At 46.5% G+C, this 22,560-nt stretch overlaps 1 protein-coding gene and 1 pseudogene across 1 annotated transcript in view; both read left to right on the forward strand.

Moving 5' to 3' along the window:
• The window catches only part of fndc5a (fibronectin type III domain containing 5a), a 100,691-nt gene that overhangs the window by 17,460 nt on the left and 60,671 nt on the right, over window positions 1-22,560 (forward strand). The window lies entirely within an intron of this gene.
• On the forward strand, window positions 13,601-13,839 carry LOC139280413 (U2 spliceosomal RNA; annotated as a pseudogene).

The following is a 22,560-nucleotide window of genomic DNA, read 5'->3' on the forward strand; positions in this document are numbered from 1 at the left end:
GCGGGCTGAAAGTCGGTCATAATGTGGGGCGGAAGTGGAGCAATAAGTACTGCAGAGGGGCGGAAGTGGAGGTGGGGCGGAGTCTCCGCCGTTATTGGTCAGCAGCGGAGCGGAGATGACGTCACGACGTGTGTGCGTCACCGCGCTCTCCCCTTCACTTAAAGGGGGAGAGCCTTCGGCACTTAGAAACTTTGGTCCACTGGACCACTAGGGAGGATTTCAGCTGGGCCAGTGGCCTGCACCCAAGAGGAGGTGCCAGACTGCCGGCCGAAACCAGGGGCATAATTGGCTGGTCGATCTGGAAGTCGGCCAGCAAAAAAAAAAATGGCAGGCACGGCAGTGCGCCCTCCCCTTAAAGGGCCACCGTGCTGCCATGGCTAACACACAGAAAATGAGGTGCACCGACAGAAAAAGCTGTCGGGGGCACCGCGCGGTGCATTTAGGATTTTTCGGGAGGTCCTTTGCGGGAGGTGCGATGCAGGTGCGGGAGTTCGGCGGTGTGCCCTTTGCTGATGCACTTAGGACGGTCGGCAGCAGCGGGGGGGAAGTGGGGACCGCCAGAAAAATCCCCGAGGTGAATTTCGCTGGCGACAGCCATTGGACCAGAAGTCGGAGGCCGATCAACTCTGCCGCCTAGCCTAGCAGTCTTTTTGGGGACCAGAATTTCGGCTCCCTCAACTCCACTTTCCTGCACTATCCCCATATCCCTTGATTCCCTTAATATCCAAAAATCTATCGATCTTTGTCTTGAATATACTCAAAGACTGAGTCTCCACAGCCCTCTAGGGTAGAGAATTCCAGAGATGCACCATCCTCTGAGTGAAGATATTTCTCCTCATCTCAGTCCTGACCCCTTATTCTGAGACTGTGACCCCTGGTTCTAGACTCCCCAGCCAGAGGAAACATCCTCCCTGCATCTACCCTGTCAAGCCCTCTAAGAATTTTGTATGTTTCAATGAGATCACCTCTCATTCTTCTAAACTCTAGCGAATATAGGCCTAGTCTACTCAATTTCTCCTCATAGGACAATCCCCCCCATCCCAGGAATCAGACTGGTGAACCTTTGTTGCACTCCCTCTATGGCAAGTATATCCTTCCTTAGGTAAGGAGACCAAAACTGTACACAATACTCCAGGTGCGGTCTCACCAGGGCCCTATATAATTGCAGTAAGACATCTTTACTCATACTCAAATCCACTTGTAATAAAGGCCAACATACCATTTGCTTTCTTAATTGCTTGCTGTACCTGCATGTTAACTTTCAGTGATTTGTGTACAAGGACACCCAGGTCCCTCTAAACACCAACATTTCCCAATCTCTCGCCATTTAAAAAATACTTTGCTTTTCTATTTTTCCTACCAAAGTGGATAACTTCACATTTCTCCACATTATATTCCATTAGAGATATTCCATATCTCTAGAGAAGTGATATAGAGAAAATAAATCTATTCAAGCCAGTTTAGGACAAACCATAATATTCCTCCATGAGCCCCGCAGGCTGCCAAATACAGCTTCAGGGGAATAAAGCACTTGCATGTGTATAGCGCCTTTCACATCCTCAAGAGGTGCGAAAATGCTTCACAGTCAATGAATTATATTTTGGAAGTGTAGTCATTGTCATGTAGGCATATGTGGGAACCAATTTACTCACAGCAAGGTCCTACAAGCAGCAATTAAATATGATAGTGAACCTGTTTTGGTGGTGTTTGTTGAGGGATAAATGCTGGCCAAGACTCCAGGAGAATTCCCTTTTTCAACTAGTACCATGGGATCTTTTACATCCACCTGAACAGGTAGATGGGGCCTTGGTTTAACGTCTTATCTGAAAGTTGCCACCTCTGATAGTGCAACACTATCTCAGCACTGCACTGAGATGTCATCCTAGATGTCTCTAGAGTGGAACTTGAACCCACGACTTTCTGTTTTAGAAGGCAGAGTTCTAATCTGGCACTGTTTAAATTCATAACTATTTTCAAACAGTTTTTGCTTTTAGCAAAATAACTGAGTTTTGTTATCAGGCTGCCCACGTATTTCCAGCGAGTGCGGGCACCCCTCCCAATTTGGAGGATGGGATTTCTGGTGGGCGCACTGTTATGTATGTAACCCTATGTAACCAGAATTCCACCACCACCAGAGGGCGTATCTGTGGGAGTCCCAAGGGATCCCAGCATTCCTTGGGAGCACTGTGTATAAGCAGGTGTCCCATGCTGTACCAACACTCTGGAGTTAGAATAAAGAAACTAAGGTCACATTTACTCATGTCTACAGTACTCAATCACATTACTTTAACAACTGGCGACGAGATAATGATAATGCAGGGAACTGTTGGTATCCTGGAGAAATTCTCAGAAGGGGACAATTGGGAGGCCTTCGTGAAGCGACTCGACCAATAATTTGTGGCCAACGAGTGTGAACGCTGTCAAACGAAGGGCGATCCTCCTCACCGTCTGCGGGGCAACAACCTATGGCCTCATGAAGAATCTTCTTGCTCCGATGAAACCAACAGCCAAATCGTATGAAGAACTGTGTACGCTGGTCTGGGAGCACCTAAATCTGAAGGAAAGCATTCTGATGGCAAAGTATCGATTTTACACATGTCAACAGTCTAAAGGCCAGGAAGTGGCGAGCTACATCACTGAACCAAGGCGCTTTGCAGGACATTGTGAATTTGATGGATCAGTGCAGCAAATGCTAAGAGACTTTTTTGTGCTTGGCATTAGCCATGAGGTTATCCTTTGCAAACTATTGACTGTTGAAACACCGAACTTGAGCAAAGCCATAACGATAGCCCAGGCATTTATGTCCACCAGCGATAACACCAAACAAATTTCACAGTATAAAGATGTTTCAACAAGTACTATACACAAAGTAACGTCGTTTTCAGGCAGGAATGCATATGGCAGAATGTACACGCCAGCACCTGCACAACCTCAGATGACTCAGAGTCCACCATCAAGTGTTAAATAGAGGCAGTTAACACCTTGTTAGCGCTGCGGAGGTGATCATCGAGCCCATCAATGCCGCTTCAAACACTATGCGTGCAAAGGCTGTGGAACAATGGGACACCTCCAGCGAATGTGCAGACGAGCTGCAAACCCTGCAAACCACCACGTTGCAGAGGAAGACCGATCCATGGCGGATCAAACTGAACTAAAGACTCAAATCGAGGAGGCAGAAATGTGCCGGGTACACACCTTCACCACAAAATGTCCACCGATAATGTTAAAAGTTGAACTGAATGGAATTCCAGTATCCATGGAATTGGACATGGTTGCGAGTCAGTCCATCATGAGCAAAAAGGCCTTTGACAGGCTATGGTGCAACAAGGCACACAGGCCCAAGCTGAGCCCCAGTCATACCAAGCTGAGAACTTACACTAAAGAGCTGATCCCTGTTATTGGCAGCGCAGCAGTAAAAGTCTCCTATGATGGAGCAGTACACGAACTACGACAGTGGATAGTACCAGGAGATGGCCCCACACTGTTCGGCAGAAGCTGGCTGGGAAAAATCCGCTGGAACTGGGACGACATCCGAGCGCTTGATCCCTCATGTGCCCAGGTTCTGAGCAAGTTTCTGTCATTGTTCGAGCCAGGCATCGGAAGTTTCTCGGGGGTGAAGGTGCAGATCCATTTGATTCTCGGTATACGACCCATCCACCACAAGGCCCGGGTGGTGCCATATATGATGTGAGAGAAAGTGGAGATCGAGCTGGACAGGCTGCAATAAGAGGGCATCATCGCACCGGTTGAGTTCAACGAGTGGGCCAGTCCGATTGTTCCGGTTCTCAAGGGCGATGACATGGTCAGAATTTGCGGGGACTATAAAGTAACGATTAATCGTTTTTCGCTACCCAAGGCTGACGACCTATTTGCGACGCTGGCAGGAGGAAAGACGTTCACCAAGTCGGACCTGACCTCGGCCTACATGACGCAGGAGCTGGCGGAATCTTCGAAAGGCCTCGCCTGCATCAACACCCACAAAGGTCTGTTCATCTACAATAGATGCCGTTTGGGATTCGATCGGCCGCGGCTATTTTTCAAAGGAACACGGAGAGTCTGCTAAAGTCGGTTCCGCGCACTGTGGTTTTCCAAGACGACATATTGATCACAGGTCGGGACACCTTCGAACACTTGCAGAACCTGGAAGAGGTTCTAAGTCGGCTAGATCGTGTGGGACTCAGGTTGAAAAGCTCGAAGTAGAGGTCGAGTTCTGAGGGAGAAGAATCGCGGCAGTCGGCATCAGACCCACCGACGCCAAGACGGAGGCCATCAAAAACGTGCCGAGACCGCAGAACGTGACGGAGCTGCAGTCGTTCCTGGGACGACTCAATTATTTTGGTAATTTCCTACCCGGGTTAAGCACCTTGCTAGAACCTCTACATGTGTTGCTATGCAAGGGAGATGACTAGATATGGGGGAAATCACAAGAGACAGCTTTTGAGAAAGCCCGAAATCTGTTATGTTCCAATAATCTGCTTGTCCTGTATGATCCTTGTAAACGTTTAGTGCTAGCTTGCAATGCGTCTTCGTACGGGGCCGGGTGTGTGTTACAACAAGCAAACGAATTGGGAACATTGCAACCGGTCGCTTATGCATCCAGGAGCTTGTCCAAGGCTGAAAGGGCCTGCAGCATGATTGAAAAAGAAGCTCTGGCATGCCTTTACGGGGTGAAAAAAATCCATCAGTATCTGTTTGGGCTTAAGTTCAAGTTAGAAACTGACCGTAAGCCACTCATATCACTATTCTCAGAGAGCAAAGGTATCAATACCAATGCCTCTGCTCGCATCCAAAGATGGGCGCTCACGCTGTCTGCATATAACTATGTAATTCGCCACAGGCCAGGCATAGAGAACTGCGCTGACGCCCTTCAGTCGGCTACCATTGCCCACCACTGGGGTGGAAATGGCACAGCCTGCAGACTTGCTCTTGGTGATGGATGCATTTGAAAACGAAAAGTCACCCATTATGGCCCACCAAATCAGGACCTGGACCAGCCAGGATCCTTTACTGTCCCTTGTAAAAAAAACTGTGTCCTCCATGGGAGCTGGTACAGCGTCCCAGCGGAGATGCATGAAGAGATCAAGCTGTTCCAGCAGTGTAAAGACGAAATGTCCATACAGGCAGACTGTCTTTTGTGAGGTAATCGCGTGGTTTTGCCCAAGAAAGACAGGGAAACGTTCATACGCGACCTACACAGTACCCACCCAGGCATAGTAATGATGAAAGCTATAGCCAGATCCCATGTGTGGTGGCCCGGCATCGACTCAGATTTGGCGTCTTGCGTGCACCAATGCAACACTTGCTCTCAACTCAGCAATGCACCAGGGAAGCACTGCTAAGTTTGTGGTCATGGCCCTCCAAACCGTGGTCTAGGATCCACGTTGACTTCGCTGGCCCGTTTCTAGGCAAAATGTTCTTGATTATTGTGGATGCTTATTCAGAGTGGATTGAGTCCGCTGCCACCATCGAAAACATATGAGCCATGTTTGCCACGCACGGCCTGCCTGATGTCCTTGTTGGCGACAACGGGCCGTGCTTCACCAGCGCTGAATTCAAGGAATTCATGACCCGCAATGGGATCAAGCATGTCACATCTGCCCCATTCCAGCCCACATCCAACGGCCAGGCAGAACGGGAAGTCCAAATCATCAAGCAAAGCTTGAAACGCATGTCGGAAGGCTCCTTGCAGGCCTGCCTGTCCCGAGACCTGCTCAGCTACCGCACCAGACCCCACTCGCTCACCGGGCTTCCCCCAGTCGAGCTGTTCATGAAAAGGGTGCTCAAAACAAGGCTCTCTTTCATCCACCCTGATCTCCATGAGCACGTCGAGGGCAGGCGGCATCAACAAAGCATGTACCATGATCGTGCAAATTTGTCACGCGATATTGAAGTCAATGACCCTGCATTTACACTCAACTGTGGACATGGTCCCAAATGGCTTGCTGGCACTGTCATAGCCAAAGAAGGGAGTAGGGTGTTTCAGGTCAAACTCGCAAATGGACTAACTTGCAGAAAGCATTTGGACCAAACCTAACTGCGATTCAGAGACAGTCACAAGCAACCTGAAGAGGACACCACCAACTTCGACCCTCCGACACACACACAAGTGGCAACTGACATCGCGGTTGACCACGAAGCTGAACTCATCATTCCCAGCAGCCCAGCAAGGCCAGCTGCGCAGCAGCCCAGTGAAGAACCAACCAACTCACCTGCACCTGTATTTGTGCCGAGACGATTGACCAGGGAGCGAAAAGCCCCAGATCGCCTCACCCTGTAAATAAGTGTGCTATTGACTTTGGGAGGGAGTGATGTTATGTATGCAACCCTATGTAACCAGCATTCTACCGCCACCAGAGGGCGTATCTGTTGGAGTCCCAATGGATCCCAGCATCCCTTGGGAGCACTGTATATAAGCAAGCCTCCCATGCTGTACCAACACTCTGGAGTTAGAATAAAGAGACTAAGGTCACACTTACTCACGTCTACAGTACTCAATCACATTACTTTAATATGGTCGTAACACGCACCACCCATTTAAAGAATGAATGCACCTTTTAACATGAGGTGTCATTCAACTCTGCACATCATCGTGTCTCGAGCAAAAGCACTTTGCTTCACTGATACAGGGTGGAGGTGCCAGTGGAGCAAATGAGCGCACGTAGAGAGATCCTGTTTTCCTCAGGTGACGTGAAGATGTCCAAACAGATGCTATGGAAAGCCTGTTGGCAGGTGGCAGACAATGTCATTGCCCAAGCCGCCATCCCCAGGACCTGTGTTCGGTGTCGGAAGCGCTAAAATAACGTGACTCAAGTAGCAAAAGGGAACGTGATTTCTTCCTATCTCTATGGTCAGGAATTGCCTGGGCTCTGATTCCGCTCTGCCGGTATTACTTTGCGGAAGTGCAGAGGATATCCCATTTATGTTTGCCATTAATGGGTGTGACTGTCGGTTACCTTTCACTGCCATAAATGGGTCACATTAAGATAATCATCAGTAAGATACATATCCGGCAGTATAAGATGGCCCAGTCATGCTTATGTATGTCAGTGTAAGATAACTGATTGCCATATAACCGTTGATTATATGTGTATAACTGTTAGCTTACACTGCCATATATGGGTATCCAAGGGACATCAGCCATGTTTGACAGCTTACTTTCACGAGTACCATTCACATGAATTTATCAAGGAAAGTGGAGCATAAAAGAAAGGTAACAGATAAGTGTCAGCTGTGGCTCAGTGAGTAGCGCACTCGCTTCTGGGTGAGAATGGTTGTGGGGTCAAGTCCCACTCCAGTGACTTGAGCACATAAATCTAAATCTAGACTGAAACTCCAGTGCAGTGCTGAAGGAGTGCTGCACTGTTGGAGGTGCTGCCTTTTGGATGAGACATTAAACCGAAGCCCCGTCTGCTCTCTCAGGTGGATGTAAAAGATCCCACAGCACTATCTTGAAGAAGAGCAGGGGAGTTATCCCCTGTGTCCTGGCCAATATTTATCCCTCAATCAACATCACTAAAACAGATTATCTGGTCAATATCACATTGTTGTTTGTGGGAGTTGGCTGTGCGCAAATTGACTGCTGCATTTCCCACATTACAGCAGTGACTACACTTCAAAAAGTACTGCATTGGCTGTAAAGCGCTTTGAGACGTTTGGTGGTCATGAAAGGTATTATATTAATGCAAGTCTTTCATTCTTTTTCATCTGGAAGAGAAAGTTCAGCTGTTTCTGCTGCTCCCTCCTATTCACCTTACCCTCTGTCCCAGCGTCCTCCCAGTCTCCCAACCCTCAATTAGCTGTTTCTCTGCCATCTCTCCCCTCACCCTTTACAAACTTATCTCTTCCATGAGAACCAATTCTGTTGTCCTGATTGCATTCTGACTCCACTTCTGATCATCTATTACCCTTCCTGCAACCCACTCCCCCCCCCCCTCTTTGTGATACCTGACATTTTTTATAGTTCTATTTTCAAAAGCACCATGCCTCTCCCCTTCAAATCATAATTATCATCAAACCCTGCTCATCCACCCTCGATCCATCCGTCCTTTAACTATTGCCCTGCTGCTAATTTGCCATTATTCTCCATAGCTTATGTGTTTCAGACTACTCTGTAGATAAGCCCTAATTCCCTTTGTCCTGGAGAGTGAGTTATTTAGCCTCATACCCAGGCAAATATCAAACCATTCCCAGGATAACAGACACAGGACCCTTTTTTAGATTACTAGCTCTATCCAATATCTCTACTGGATCTTCCTTGTCTTGGGAAGGTGACTGACTAACACTGTTTCAGGCTTTAACTGTCAAGCAAATTTATTAAACAATAAAAGAATAACAGCAATAACAAAGCATATGCTTTACAGTAGGTGTTGAACTTTACTAGCTCCCTGCATATTAGAATAATGTAAACAGTTCTTGCTAAAATGATGCTGTAATCACTTTTTTACATTGAGACTGTCAAATCCTTCCTCGCCTATTACAGAAGTTGCCTGGCTGATCTAATTCTCTTCAAAGGTTCCAGTTACAGGCTCCAGGCCAAGATCAGTCATTTCAACGGTGCAGGTTGATAAATTTGTCACAATAGTGAAAAGGGTTTCAACAATTTAAATAACTGCCTTTTAAACTCAAAAGGGCTTACTAATCAAACATATTTGAACAAATCACACAACTGTTTGTGTTTGAAATAAGTGACTTGGCCCCTCCCTCAGGCACTTGTTTTCAGATAAACCAGCAGATTACTACAACAAACTGTAACCAGCTGAGCTGGAACATTTCTCTGTGATTGAAGTTAGCTTTACCTCTTCCCCACACCCCTTCCATCGCCACCCCACCCCATGAATTGTGACAGAATTAAAGTAGCCAATATCAAGCTAAATATTAGACAAAGATATTTTATTTCTGTCACACCCCAATGCTCACCTTGCCTCAGATAATAACATGGGCTGAAAGTTCCTTCTCTATGGCCTCATACCGTGCAGGTCATCACTTTCTCCTATTATTGCTTATCTTTCTCCCAACATTTAGGCCCAGAAATTGGGTACTGCCTCACAGGGGCATAACACTTGCGAGGCACGAGACTTTGCACCAGGCGCAGAAGTCTTGCCCATCGCAATAAATTGGGGTTACTGTTCCCAAAAGGAAGTGGAGCGCTAAATCAAGCTTCCTCCCTGGGACGGGAGGGAGGCGCACGGCTCAGCAATGCTACGCACTGGGCCGCGAGGCGCTGCCGCGCATGAGGCGTTCTTCCCTGAATTAAAGGGAAGGGCCCAAGCTGCATACTCTGCATAATAGGAACCCACCGACCTGGACCACTGGGGAACGGGAATGCCGCGATCAGCCCAGCACTCAAGCAGAGTGCCAGGCTGAGCGATCGAGGCACTGACCACGCGACCAAAGCGGCACCGGAGCAGGAAGCGAAACGGAGCGATGCGCACGATGATGACATCATGATCTTCGGGCACAGGAGATCGGAGCACAATGCTGTAGCACTGCCGCTAAACTCCCACCTAATTTAGCGGGAGTCATTAGCGGCGCCGTGCTCTGTCGCAAAGTCATTAGCGCTCCATTAAGCGGCCCCAGGGGGGGGCGCTAACGGGAAGTGGAAATGCACCCAATTTCTCCCCCTTAATGTTACAATGGTGGTGCTATGTTCCTAAAAGACTCCTCTTTGACTAGCTCCGTAACTTACTTCATGCTCTGCTCATCTCTTGAACTCTGCTGATTCCCTCTGGTGCTTTTGCACCACCTTCAGTTGTGCGAAATTAACACCGTGAAAAGTCGAGTAAATCCGGAATATATTTGCACATTCGCTGTTAACAAGCAAAAAAACCTGTTAATGTTCTGTAACAGTTCAAACTTAACATTTGGTCTGGTGTTCACGGCTTGATGGCAGTTTTCACAAGCAGACTGAGTTCCTCATGAACCACAACCTGTGTCTCTATTCATTGCCCTGTACAGTGTTAGTGTGTCCAGATTGAACAATTAACCCCCTGATCATGGGTAGAGTGGCCCACCATATTTTCCTGACAGCTTCGAGGTGGCAAAATGGCCATAAAATTCAGCTAAAAAAGTTAGGCTTTGACCGACTCATCTAATTTTCTGAGCCCGGTTTGTGCTTTTCTCATTGGTACTACTGGCTAGAAACATTGAGAAATCGACGGTTGTATCCTTGCCTCCAGAGGGTTGAATCAAACGCTCTTTCAAAGACCAATCAGTCTGCTAAAATCTGCTACTACAAAAACAAAAAAAAGTCATAGACTATTAAAATCTGTCCCCTTCCACCAGCCCAGACCAGCAAATAGTTTAAAAACGTGTTATCTTTGATAGTATGATTCCAATCACAGATGACACCTCTTGCCTATCACCACCTGACAACAGGGAAACTTACAATAGCATCACATTGAAATTCACACCAGTAGAAAGACCACCTGAACGCAGTGGTCTCAGACAAATAACAATGTCCTTCCACCTCTGTAAATGACCCGGCACTGATCCTGTAGGTGATAATAGTCACAACTTAAGATGGTAAAATAACCTGGTGGGTGCTGGAATTGAGGCTGAACTTGGGTATTTTATCAGGAGAATGCAGTCTGATTAAATGATAATTGACCTGGGAGTGCATATTGATGACAATTGGGGAAAAAGCTCCAAGGCTATAAAGGCGGATATTCTTGTTGAAAGTCAATAGCTTTCAGCACTAACATCAAGTCACCATTCTTCGTGGATATGCCTCGACAATGAGCATCCGCAGTTTATTCAACCATGGAAGGCTTCACGCATATTGTTGATCATATCATAATCTTATGCACACACACTCATTTACACACACGCATTCACACACAAACGCATTCACACACACACACTTATTCACACACATACATTTGTTTATACAGACTTTCCAGCAAGGCTCAATCGATTGTAATCAGAAACTACAATCCTACTTCTCCTTTTTCCTCTCCCTAGTCAGTTGTATTGCCCCCATTCCAGCCTAGTTGAGATCTATTAAACCAAACTGGAATTGAATCTGGGACTTCCCTGTTTTATAAGAAAGAAAATAAAAACTTGCATTTATATAACACGTTTCTCGACCACTGGACATCTCAAAGTGCTCTACAGCCAATGAAGTACTTTTGGAATGTGGTTACTGTTGTAATGTAGGAAACACAGCAGCCAATTTGCGCACAGCAAGCTCCCACAAACAGCAAAGTGATAATAACCAGATAATCAGTTTTTGTTATGTTGATTGAGAGATAAATATTGGCCAGGACACCAGGGATAACTTCCCTGTTCTTCTTCAAAACAGTGCCATGGAATCTTTTACGTCCACCTGAGAGAGCAGACTTGGTTTAATGTCTCATCTGAGTGTGCAGCATTCCCTCAGCACTGCACTGGAGTGCCAGCCTAGATTTATGTGCTCGAGTCTCTGGAGTGGAACTTGTACCCACAACCTTGTGACTCAGAGGCGAGATTGCTACCCACTGAGCCACAGCTGACACTTCAATGACACACCATGCGGTGCACTTACTGAGTTATACTCACTTAATGTGACAATAATAATCCATCATAAATGACATTTTTAACATGGCTATCATCTCAGGAAATTTACACTATAGTTAGGTAGGATATTTACTTTAGTTAGAAGTACTGACAATTTCACCTTTACACAATAGAAATAAACAATTTTTCCCTATAATGCTCTATAATCTGGGGCAAAATTAACAGTCACTTGGACAAGTATGGATTAATTAAGGAAAGCCAGCATGGATTTGTTATAGGCAAATCTTGTTTAACTAACTTGATTGAGTTTTTCGATGAGCTAACTGAGAGATTTGATGAGGGCAATGCAGTTGATGTGTGTACATGGACTTCCAAAATCATTTGATAAAGTGCCACACAATAGGCTTGCCAGCAAAGTTGAAGTCCATGGAATAAGAGGGACAGTGGCAGCATGGATAGGAAATTGGCTAAGTGGCAGGAAACAGAGAGTAGTGGTGAACGGTTGTTTTTCGGACTGGAGGAAGGTATACAGTGGTGTCCCCCAGGGTTCGGTACTAGGACCACTGCTTTTCTTGATATATATTAATGACTTGGACGTGGGTGTACAGGGTACAATTTCAAAATTTGCAGATGACACAAAACTTGTAAGTATAGTGAACAGTGAGGAGGACAGTGATAGACTTTAGTGATAGACATGCTGGTGGAACGGGCGGACATACGGCAGATGAAATTTAAAACGGAAAAGTATGAAGTGATGCATTTTGGTAGGAAGAACAAGGAGAGGTAATATAAACGAAAGAGTACAATTCTAAAATGGGTACATGAAAAGAGAGACCGGAGGTATACGTGCACAAATCATTGAAGATGGCAGGGCAGGTTGAGAAAGCGGTTAAAAAAGCATGCGGGATCCTGGGTGTCATAAATAGAGGCATAGAGTAGAAAAGCAAGGCGATTATGATGAACCTGTATAAAACACTGGTCTGACCTCAACTGGAGTATTGTGTCCAATTGTGGGCACCACACTTCAGGAAGGATGTGAAGGCCTTAGAGAGGATGCAGAAAAGATTTACAAGAATGGTTCCATGGATGAGGAGCGTGGTTCCAGCTACGTGGATAGACTGGAAAAACTGAGGTTGTTCTCCTAGAGCAGAGAAGGTTAAGAGGAGATTTGATAGAGGTGTTCAAAATCATGAGGGGTCTAGGTAAAGTAGATAGAGAGAAAATGTTGCCATTGATGGAAGGGTCAAGAACAAGAGGACACAGATTTAAGGTGATTGGCAGAAGAACCAAAGGCGACATGGCGAAAAACATTTTTACACAGCGAATGGTTAGGATCTGGAATGCACTGCCTGAAAGGGTGGCTTTCAAAAGGGAATTGGGTAATTACCTAAGTGAAAAAAATTTGCAGGGCTACGGGGAGAGGGCAGAGGACTAACTGAAGTGCTCTTGCAGAGAGCCGGCATGGGCTCGACGGGCCGAATGGCCTCCTTCTGTGCTGTAACCATTCTATGATTCTAACATGAAATTACCTATGATCTGAGTAAAATGAATTCAAGTATGAATGAAGATTTTTTTTGTCTTATAAAAGGTCTTATGTGTAGGATACAGTATATGATGCAAAAACACTGTAACATTAAATAAATTAGACAGGTCAAATAATGCATTGTTTGCATATAAAGTGTAAATAGAATATGAAAAGTGAGCCACTTCCCTGTTTGGCAATTGAGGTCTATACACCCTGTTGCTTTGATTTGGCTCAACTCCGGCCTCATCCCATCACCTTAGACTAACTGTGACCTGACCTCTGCTGATTTGTTCTCTCTCCACCCCTTTTCTTCAAAAAGCAAACGATGTGTCTGTTGATGAGCATAGATATTGCTTCTGAAATTTGTTACAATGATTGCATTTACCTGTTGCATTTCATGGCTAAGAATTGTTCTGTGTTTGGTAAAATTATTTATTCCCTTTAGCGTTTAGTGCCTGTCTGTTTATTGTTCAATAAAACGGTCCACTCAACAGTGTAGCACATTTGTGCTTTTACATCTAGATAGGAATGGGTTGAAATTCCAGAGCTGCTCATCACACCAACAAATCCCTTCCTATCTGTCAAACGTCTTCGGCCTTTTGGCTAAGATCATGCGTAACTGACCTGACAGGGGAGTAACCATGACCCCAAAGTGGTTCTCCCTGGATCAGGAAGGTGGTTCTCCTATGCTTTTTGGAAATAGGAGGTGGGTGGGGTGGCTTGACCCATCCACCTCCACGGAGGTGTGTGGGGGGCCTGACCCATCCACCTCCATGGCACGAACCTGGTATTGCAGTACTTCCAGGAACGGTGCAGTGGCTCTAGGCCTTTTGGCTAAGAGCATTGGCGCAGAGTGATCCTTGATGTGTGCAAGGTGACCTCTGGCGTTTGTGATTTGACAAAGAATTGGAAAGATTGGCTACGAATTAAAAAAAAACCTGTCAAACGTCTTGCTATTTACTGTATAATCTCCTGTTCATCATGAAGGTATTACTAATCAACCTCACTGTCTCCCCGTATGCAGTTTCTTTCCACTTGTCAGATTTATATTTTTCTCGCTTTGGTAGTCTCCTTCAGGTAGGAAGGCAGCTTGATGTCACGCTCTCTAGCACCACTACTGGCAGTGCACAGTCATTAACTGACAGGAATCACACTTGAAGGAAGGTGATGCTGGCATTTCCATTCTCTTTTCCTCTGAAGTGTCTATCTAATAATATAGTTGCTAACTGCTAGAACATTACTGCGGTGGGCTGGCAGATAAAATGAACAATGTACTTTGCCATACATAGACTTGTGATTAGTATTTTCTTAATTCAAATGCAAAAAAAATCAGAAACTGGAGAAGTTTTGTCAGTAAAATGGTGTCTGACAAAGAAAAGTTAGGACATTTTGATTCAAAAATCAGACATAGATTTGCCACTAGCAAGAAATAAAAACAACATAAATCATTTTACACTCCAAAATGCTTGACCAACCCTTTGTGGACATTGTGCAGCCTGAAAAGAACAGCCAGTACAGTAAATGCCCACGAATAAGTGCGATGGGAATGACTACAGGAAACATGTCAGTGATGTGTTGCAATGACAGTATTGAATCCCAAAGAGCTACAGGAGAGGGAAATCACAAACCTTGAGGCCAGTGATCCTTGCAAAGGAGAATAAAAACAGAAAATGCTGGAAATCTCAGCAGGTCAGGCAGCATCTGTGGAGAGGAAGCAGAGATAACGTTTCGGGTCGATGATCGATGACCCTTAACCCGAAAGGTTAACTCTGCTTCCTCTCTACAGATGCTACCTGACCTGCTGAGATTGCCAGCATTTTCTGTTTTTATTCCAGATTCCAGCATCTGCAGTATTTTGCTTTTGCAAAGGAGAAGATGGCTGAACAGTTGGAGCCCATACAGGGAGGTGGAAGTGTGCAAATGAGGATAGAAACTCTCCAGATTCTGATAATTTTTTGTATTTAAAGGCATTTGAATTAAGAGAATAATAATCGCAAGTCTATGTATGGCAAAGTACATTGTTCATTTTAATCTTTGTTAAATAGCCTCTCACATTACTATTATTTTCCCATATTTACAAATCTTGTAATAAAGCTTTCATCTTTTGCTTTAATTTCATATTAAATGTAGCATGCGCTCAGTTTACATGAAGGACCTTCTAGAGTGATGCCCACAGCACAGACAGCCATGGTGAGGACAGGGATGGTGAACAGTATGCGATCCACTGTCGCTCACGGATAACTTGGAGGATGCAGCCTTTGCTGAGACGGGTGGGGTAGCCACAGAGTAAGAGGAGGGATGAGCCCTGGAAATGTCCGCAGGGAAGTTTATAGATGACACATTACCACAGAGGACATCAGTTGGGCCGGCATTCACAGAAATCATTGAAGCCACAGGAATGAGAGAATTTAGACATTATTATCGTGCAATTGCTGTCCAGACCAACATGGTAGAAACTCAAAATGAACTCTGATCAGGTCTCATCCATGTTGGTAGTAATTAGCTATACTTGCAAATAATCATGTAAGCTGATTTTAGGCAAAATACCAAGAAATAGGCTCTGTGATCAGCCTAAATATGGAACTTCACCCAACTTAACAGCCTGTTAAAATGCTTATAAAATCCCCTAACTAAAAGGATTGCTGACACTCCTTCAAGTACCACTGTGACTGAAGGGCTCATGCCTCTCACTAATCCTGTGCAACTTAATAGCTCTGACTCTTTCCATTTGCAGCTGCACATCAAAGAGTAATGGATTGTACTGAGTTGTTGCTGTTGAGATGGGATATAGAGTAGAGAAGACAAGTAATCAGCCAACACATCAGAAAAATATTTTAAAAATCAACTTTTTGTTAAACTGTTTTTGTTTTAATACTGCTTTGCACGTGTCCTTCTTCAGAATTGAATTGGAGGTTCCTCCCGGTAATATGAATGATTGGGTGACCAGCTTTAGATGCTTCATCATGCACAATCCTTGCACTTTCATCTCCGAGACCTTTCTATTGCATTGTATCTATTTTAATTTATGCAAGGTCCTCATTAGTAGCGTTATAGTAGTGTGGTCTTTGTCCCTCACACAAACATTTTTAAAGTAAGGTGTGATGTTACAGGGTTACCTGGGATGTATTCCTTTTCACTGTCAGGTGAAGTGTGGCTGAATTGAATCGCCCTGGTGTGACTGCGTTGGGCTCGCAACCTCTAGCACCAGATTGTCATAACTTATCAGCTTGTGTAGATAACATGCCTCTCTGGAATAGCTACAATGATGCCTCACTAAACAGCAGTGTTGTGTGGGGAGAATATTTTGCAGACTTTCTCGGAGGCAAATATCCGTAAATCTGTCAAAACATCAGACATATCTTCAACATGTGTGAGGTTTGATAACTGTTTAAATGGATCTGTGAGCTTGACTGCATCTATAGTGGGAAAGGTTATGATGAATAACAGGGAAGTAACTGACTGTGTTTGTGACTGTAGTAGGATTGTTTTAGGAATTAATATATCACATAAGTCAGGATGATCAACAGCTATGTTTTAGAATCCACCTGTTCTTTGACAAAGCATTTCACTGTCGAACGAAGAATCAGTCTGCACTGGCTATATAAACAACCTTACTGATGTTATGTTCCTTTGAACATTCAACAATAATAAATATTGTGAATAGTAGCCATGTTCTCTGCAAGCTAATCTTGAAGCACCTCATCTGTATGAAGCATTTGGGTATGAAGGAGTCAGACAAAATAAAGGAGTCAAATGTGAACCCACAGTCAACAACACACAATACCCGTGGAAATACAGCGATGGCAGCCATTGGAATTCCAATTGTAGCTGTTTGCTTCTTGGGAACAATGTATGTTCTTGAGCAAAGGAGCCACATATCTGATATGATCCCTCCATAATCCCTAAAAGTGCCAAGGAGCCTGTAGCATAAATATTAATAGCAGCTGTCATCCTCATGGCTAATGACAATGCAGATGAAATTCCAGACTGCGATTGTAATTTACTCTGGGATTCCTCATGTCAGTCAATCACAACTATTCTGCTGAACCTGAATCTTTCGAGTAATGCCTTCCACTAAGAGCCAGATACATCAACATTGGCCATTGAATTCAGTTAGAAAAGTACTTCCCCAGAATTTTTGTGTTCTTCTTCAGTTTTTGATATCATATCAAAAAATATCAATGTAACTGCCAGAATTTGTTCTTCACAGCAATTTAGAGTGCCCTATTATTACCAAGAACAACTTCAACATATAAATACCAGTTATTAGAATTGGAATTTGTCATTGAATATTGCACAGGAGCTTTTTCCCCCACCATTCTGTCTCCTAACTATAAGGTCGATTGGCTTTTAATGACTCTTACCATTTAGCATTACCGCTGCTGATAAGCACTGAGTAGCAACTCAAATCCTAATGAACATCTATATGTGTATTTATCATTCCAAAAATGTGCTTTAGCACAGGGTACTTGTATTTGTTTTTAAAAGAAGTATAGGCAACTCGATTATCCGGATCCCTTGGGGATCGGGCTATTCCGGGTAAACGATTTTGCCGCTAGGGCGAGTGCACATACTTGGCGAGAATGTTTTGGTCCCAAATTTGACGTGGAGAGAAAGGTAAAAACGCGGGCAAGGACACAATGCACCCTATTGTGTTGGAAGCGGGTATTTTTAAACTCTCTGGAGTGGGAATATTCAATAAATCATTCATTGCACCCAGGGTTGCAGTTACGCACTGATGTCAGCGCTTTCTTGCAAACAGCTGACGGTGCAGAAAGTGGTCAGCGCAGGATTGTGTGGGGTGGGTTTAATGGTCGTGTGTAAGTGCACGTTAAAGAGCAAAAATGAGTAGGTTGGACAGGAGCTTTGCATTGCTTTCTGTTGCAGTTGGGATCAACTTGTTTTCCGGTGCTGAGATTAGCGAAATAGCGAGATGTCCATCTCGGTGCAGCTGTACACGGGACACTACCACAGTTTTTAAAAGTGCTGTTTCAGCGGGTTCTCCGTTAGATCCATGTATGGATAATTGAGAGTTGCCTGTACTTACAAATTGATGGGTCAGTTAGAACAGTTTCACTTTGGAACATAATTTTTTTTTCAAAAGGGGGCGTGTCCAGCCACTTACGCCTGTTTTCAAAGTTTCGTCAGTGAAAACTTACTCCAAACTAACTTAGAATAGAGTAAGTGAAGATTTTTGTACGCTCGAAAAAACCTTGTCTACACTTTAGAAAATCAGGCGTAGGTTACAAATCAGGCGTAGGGAATGGGGGGGGTTTAAAGGGAAGTTTACAAACATTAAACACTTCAGTTTTACAAATAAAGAGCCATCATCAATAATAAATGATAAATACATCAATAAATCAACCAATAAATCAATTAAAAAAAATTAATAAGAAATAATTTTTTTTTTAAATCAATAAATAAAACATTTTCTACTTACCGACTGCAGCACCGGGAGTCCTCCAACAGCGTGCTGAGATGCCCCCCCCCCCCCTTCCCAGTGTGCCTCTGTCAGTGTCTCTATCTCTGTGTCTGTCTGTGTGTGTGTGTCTCTCATTCTCTCTCTGTCAGTGTCTGTGTTTCTGACAGCGAGGGGAGGGGGAGGAGGGGGATAGAGGGAGAGAGGGGGGGAGCAGCGGGAGGGAAGGGGAGGTATGGGGGAGAAGGGGGAGGTATGGGGGAGGGATGGGGGAGAAGGGGGGGAGGGGGAGAAGGGGGCGGAGGGGGAGAAGGGGGAGGAGAAGGGGGGGGAGGAGAAGGGGGGGAGGGGGGAGGAAGGCTGAATGGGCCGGGCCCGAGACTTCGGGCAGGGCCCGTCCCCAGCACCAGATTTACAGGTAGGTGGCGTTGGGTCGGGTCGGGTCAGGTCGGGGGGAGCGCGGGTCAGGGGGCTGGTGGGAGGGAGGTCAGTTCGGTTCGGTTCGGGTTGGGGGGAGGGAGGGAGAGGGAGGTCAGGTCGGGTCCAGTCCCGGGGGGTCGGGTCGGGTCGGGTCCAGTCGGGGGGGCGGGGGGAAGCGGGAGTCGGGTTGGTGTCGGGTTTAGTCCGAGGGCGGGGGGGGGGGGGGAAGCGGGAGTTGGGTCGGGGTCGGGTCCGGTCCAGGGGCGGGGGGAAGCGGGAGTCGAGTCGGGTCGGGAGGAAGCAGGAGCTGGGCGTGGGAGGCAGCCTTATTCACACAGCCCCAGTGAGGCCACTTGGCCAGGGCTAGGGGCTGCATGCTTCGGGCCCCTCCCACACAGTTTTGGGTGCCTGGAGCTACTGCACATGCGCGGCACTGTTTTCAGCGCAGGGACCTAGCTCCGCCCCCCACAGCTCCTGCTGCACTGCGCCCAGCTGCAAACGACCTGCAGGGAGCTGGAGAATCTGGAAAGTTTTTTTAGGCGCACTTTGTGGCGCGAAAACCGGGCATTCAGGTCGGGACTGCGCCGTTCTAGGCGCGGCTCGAAACTTCGGCCCAAAAAGTGCAGATTCTCCGGCTCCCTGCAGGTCCTTTGCAGCTCGGCACGGCGCAGCATGAGCTGTGGGGGGCGGAGCCAGGTCCCTGCGCTGAAATCAGTGCCGGGACCTCTGCACAGGCGCGCTACAGTGGGCGCGCATGTGCAGTAGCTCCAGCCACCAAAACTGTGTGGGAGGGGCCCGAAGCACGCAGTCCCTAGCCCTGGCCGAATGGCCTCACTTGGGCTGCAAGGATTAGCACCTCCCTCGTCCAGCTCCTGCTCTGGCTCCAGCTGGCTCTCTCACACCGCCGCCCCCCCCGCAAGCTCCCGCTCCGACCCCGCCCCAGCTCCCGCTCCGACCCCCCCCCCAGCTCCCGCTCCCGCTCCGACTCCGACGACCCTCCTCCCGCTCCGACGACCGACCCCCTCCACCGCTCCGACGACACCCCTCCCAGCTCCCGCTTCCCCTGGCCACCTACCTTTATCTCCTTCGGCTGGGCCCACCCGCCCGGCATCTTGGGCTAAGCTTCTTCACGTCAGCTGGGCCCATTCAGCCTCCTCCCTCTCCTCTCCTCCTCCCTCCCTCTCCCCCTCCTCCCTCCCTCTCCTCCCTCCCTCTCCTCCCTCCTTCTCTCCCCCTCCCTCTCCTCCCTCGTTCTCTCCCCCTCCCTCTCCTCCCTCCCTCTCCTCTCCAATCCACCCTCCCTTTCCTCTCCAATCCACCTCCCTCCCTCTCCTCTCCTCTCCTCTCCCTCTCCTCTCCTCTCCTCTCCTCTCTCCCTTCATTCCTCTCCTCTTCCCCTTCATCCCTCTCCTCACCCCATCCCCCACTCCCTCTCCTCTCCTCCTCCCTCTCCCCCTTCCTCCCTCTCCCCTCCCCCCCTCTCTCCTCACCCCTCCCTCTCCCTCTCCCCCCCTCCCTCTCCTCACCCCTCCCTCTCCCCCTCCCCCCTCCCCTCTCCCCCCCACCCCTCTCCTCTCCCCCCCCCTCTCCTCTCCCTCCCTCTCCTCTCCTCTCCCCCTCCTTCTCCTCTCCCCTCCCTCCCTCTCCTCTCCCCTCTCCCCTCCCCTCCCCTCCCCCCTCCCCTCCTCTCCCCTCCCTCCCTCTCCTCTCCCCTGACTCCCTCTCCTCTCCCCTCCCTCCCTCTCCCTCCTCTCCCTCCCTCTCCTCTCCCCTCCCTCCCTCCCTCTCCCCTCCCCTCCCTCTCTCTCTTCTCCCTCTCTCCCCTCTTCCTCCCCCCCCTCCCCTCGCTGTCAGAAACACAGACACTGACAGACAGAGAGTGAGAGAGAGAGACACACAGACAGACAGAGAGAGAGAGACACACACACTGGAGGGGCCCCGTCCCAGCATGCTGTTGGAGGGCTCCCGGTGCTGCAGTCAGTGAGTAGAACATTTTTTATTGATTTATTTTTTTAATTTTTTTAATTTTTTATTAATTTTTTTTGATTGATTTATTGGTTGATTTATTGGTTGATTTATTGATGTATTTATCATTTATTATTGATGATGGCTCTTTATTTGTAAAACTGAAGTGTTTAATGTTTGTAAACTTCCCTACGCCTGATTTTCTAAGTGTAGGCAAGGTTTTTCTGAGCGTACAAAAATCTACACTTACTCCATTCTAAGTTAGTTTGGAGTAAGTTTTCACTGCCTAAACTTTCAAAATGGGCGTAAGTGGCCGGACACGCCCCCTTTTGAAAAACAAAATCTGTTCCAAAGTGAAACTGTTCTAACTGTCTGGAACTGGAGCAAACTAAATGCTGAGAATTGCAATTTCTAAGATACTCCATTCTAAACCAGTTGCTCCAAAAAAAACAGGAGCAACTCAGGCCGAAACTTGGCCCCAAAGTATGGACAGCAGCTGGTCAAGCAATTGGATGCTTGAAAAATCGCAGGCTGTTTTGAGAAAATATATAGTATGGTGCTTCAAAAATTGTGAGATACTTGGAAATTTTTTTTGCTGTGACATTATCGAGTCGCCAGAACATCCTTTGTCCATAAGTTCAACATAACTACTAGGTAACTACAAACCTAATCTGAGTATAAATAATGGGAAAACTGCAGTCGGAGGCTTCCATCGTACCAACACATCCGACCCGGAAAAAATCTACGAAATTACCTGTTGGTCCCGGAGAAACAGCTGAGTCCTTCCTTCGCCTCGCAGCGTACAGGGATCAGTCTTCCACGTGCGGACGTCTATATTGCAATCGCATGGGCCTGGACCACCAATCACTGTGCAGTATTCGCATTGATAAAAATGGGAACTCCGTTTGTACGAGTTCTTATTACTATCAATGAGAATAACCCCCTAAAACACCAAAACACAGCACAATAAATTTAAAATAACACCTCACATATTTAAAATTAATTGAAATTAAATGTAATTAAATGTTTTAGAAAAAATATTTTTTGGAATTTTTTTTGATGTGCTTTAATAGGGTTAAAAATAAACTTACCTTAATGGACAGGGTTTTTAAATATAAAAATGAGTGATTATATTTAATTTTTCTATGTTTTCAAAGTGTTAGACTGGTAAAAGTAAGCTACGCGCCTGCTTTTACCAGGCATAAAAGTTTGAAGGACATTCGCTGGCATGAGTTGAGCAAATAGCCCAATCTCTCCCGCGCGGATGTCCTTCTCCTGGGGATGCGGAGAAGAAATTTTGACATATCGGAAAATGTGGTTCTCGGCTTATGCACATTGTGCCCCGAGAACCGGCTTTTGCGAGGCTTCGCCGGCTGCGTGCGCACTTCGTACGGACTCGGCTAGGCCGGAATTTACAGCCCAATAGGCTAAACCACTTCCCACTGACTTATCTACCGACCTATGGCCCCAATTTTCCCCTTTCAAAAATTATGGCGTCCACTATGGCAATCTGTACGTACGTTTCTTTGAACACCATCAGCGCCGGGGGAAAAAATCGCTAGTTTTTGTAAAGGAAACTTGACTGTCACGCCGACGCTACCCGAGTCCATCTCAGGGGGCGGTGATAACAGTGTGCGCCTAAAATGCACTGCGCATGCATTAAAAAAAAATTTTTTTTAAAAGACAACTCATTGCGCATGTGTGTTGCGCATGCGCAGAGAAAATAAGAAAAAAAAGT

Source organism: Pristiophorus japonicus, chromosome 14 (assembly GCF_044704955.1).
Source record: "Pristiophorus japonicus isolate sPriJap1 chromosome 14, sPriJap1.hap1, whole genome shotgun sequence".
Lineage (NCBI taxonomy): Eukaryota > Metazoa > Chordata > Chondrichthyes > Pristiophoridae > Pristiophorus > Pristiophorus japonicus.